Consider the following 2312-nt stretch of genomic DNA (forward strand, 5'->3'; position numbering starts at 1 on the left):
TAGTTCAGGTCTGTAGTTCCGGTCTGTAGTCTTCAGCCTCTGGTTCTGGTATTTTTCCTTCAGTGGAACAGAAACAGTTGTCGTCTGTTAAACTAGTCGAGTCATTTTTTTTTTAAACTGATGCTTCAAACAGAACACATTCCTCATTGTGAGTGTGTGTGTGTGTGTGTGTGTGTGTGTGTGTGTGTGTGTTTATGTCCAGCCAGCCAATCAGAGCACATCCTCTTGGGACCTCAGCCAATAGCAGCTGATCCTGTGTGAGGAAAGAATGTGAGTCCACCACAGAAGAAGAAAGTAAGCAGGAAAGTATTTCCTGTGGGCAGCAGAGAGGAGAGCGAAGAGCACAGCTTTCAACCAATCACAGACCAGCAGATTCCAACCAATCACAGACCAGCAGCTGGACCTGTATTGAGATCAGTGCTGTGATTTCACTGATGAACAGGAAAAAAACCTCTGCTTCAGTTTTTTGATAGATTCCATCAATGATCACCTGGACAGGTAGAGTCAGAACAGGATTGATTGTTTGACTCTCAGCCAGATCCAAAAAAGGGTAAAAACCAAAAACAACTGGACTTGTATTCTGTATCTGAAGGCGTTTCGCTTCTCATTTAAGGAGCTTTATTGAATTGTTTGAATTGAGGAAGCTCCTCGAATAAAAGCGTAACGTCTTCATAAAAGAAGTCCAGTTGTCTTTGAGTTTTAACTCTTTTTAGATGTACCATGTCCTGGATGACCTAATGACTGAGAACCTACAGCAGCATCTCTGGCAGCAGGGCCAGATCCTCCTGAGGGTCTCCAGGGGCCAGAAGACCTTATCGGGCCCCTGATTGTCCAACTACATGGACCTCCAGGGGTCATCAGAGCTTAAATAAAACTAATCTGGTCAATTATCAGGTATTTTGACCTTGAACATTCAGAATACTGTGACCAATAATCAATATCTGATCAGCAGCCAATAGCAGGTGTAAGTTCACACTCACCTGTTCCACACGTGTTTCACCTGTCTGTCACCGCTTCATGTCTCCTCTCTGCCTCCTGATTGGACCAGGGACTGACAGCTGGCAGGGACTTCCTGTTTGTTTACAGTCACAAAACATTTATTCAGTTTCATCCTGAACATCACGAGAACGAGGAGAACATCAGGAGGCCGCAGTTCAGTCACACCATGAGTCAACAGGATGCAGCTTTAAAGACAACAAGGAGAACTCTAAGAACCACAAGAAAAACAATGAGAACACCAGAATTAAAGTGGCTGCTAACAGCATTGGGGTTCCGTTCATGATTCTGTTCTAATCTGAGATCGTTTCTCTCAGAGGTTCCTGAAGGAGAAAGTAAAGGAATATCTGAATCACATGCCTGGTTTCCACCTGCAGGGTCTCTGGTCTTCATATCACAATATGTTGGAGAAAAAAATTATCTGGTTCTTAAATCAGACTCTGATCCTCCAAAGGTTCTAGGCTCCAGCAGAACCAAACATCTAATCTTCCAAAGGTTCTAGGTTCCTACAGCTGAAAAAATCTGATCTAGGTACCTGTACAACCAAATATCGGATCCTCCAGTGGTTCTAGGTTCCTGCAAAGGTTCTGGGTGTCTGTTGAACAAAACAAAACAGCTGAAAAAATCTGATCCTCCAATGGTTCCAGGTTCCTGAATAACCAAACAGCTGATCTTGCAAAGGTATCAGGTTCTTGTGGATCCAAACGTCAGATTCCTGCAGCTGACATTATTCTGAAGCTGAGAGTCTTAGTGAAGCCCAAAGCATTCTGATGTAATTATGTCTGTGGTTCTCCGCTGGTTCTGTTCAGCAGGAACTCTGAACTTTTTCCACTGTGAGAGTTTGCTACTGTAGATTCTCCATCATCCAGCAAAGGGTAAAAAACAAAACCAACTAAACCAAAGCGGAAGACGTTTCACTTCTCATCCGAGGAGCTTTCTCAGTTCAAGAAGGAATTTTTATCAGAGGTCCAGCTGTTTTTGTTTTTTACTTTTCTGTGGATTCACTGTGAGAGTTTCTCAGCTGAGAAGTAACATCCTTAAAGTGAAACAGACATTTCTCCATTCACAGGTTCTGCAGCAGAACCTAAACTCAACAGAACACAGTAATACTAAGCAGAACTCAGTTATAATCAGTTGTTTCAAACCTTCAGATGATCCACGGTTCTCCTCGGTTTTCTTTCCTCCTCTTCAGTCTGACTGTTTCAGACACATGGAAAGAGAGAGAGAGGGCGAGAGAGGTAGACTGCCATTGGGACAGAGAGAGAGAGAGAGAGGTCTGTTTTCAATCTGTAGCTCACCCTCCCTTTCTCTCCTCT

At 43.5% G+C, this 2312-nt stretch overlaps 1 long non-coding RNA gene across 3 annotated transcripts in view; it reads right to left on the minus strand.

Annotated features, from left to right (window-relative positions):
• Window positions 1-670: 670 nt before the first annotated feature.
• The window catches only part of LOC119616833, a 2573-nt gene continuing 931 nt past the window's right edge, over window positions 671-2312 (minus strand). For all 3 annotated transcript variants that reach the window (XR_005232891.1, XR_005232889.1, XR_005232890.1), the window contains 2 exons: window positions 2142-2239; window positions 671-1072 (listed from right to left, as the gene is read on the minus strand). This is a non-coding gene — a long non-coding RNA (uncharacterized LOC119616833). The remainder of the gene's footprint in view (window positions 1073-2141; window positions 2240-2312) is intronic.

The sequence above is a fragment of the Kryptolebias marmoratus genome, unplaced genomic scaffold (genome assembly GCF_001649575.2).
Source record: "Kryptolebias marmoratus isolate JLee-2015 unplaced genomic scaffold, ASM164957v2 Scaffold82, whole genome shotgun sequence".
NCBI classification, from domain to species: Eukaryota; Metazoa; Chordata; class Actinopteri; order Cyprinodontiformes; family Rivulidae; genus Kryptolebias; species Kryptolebias marmoratus.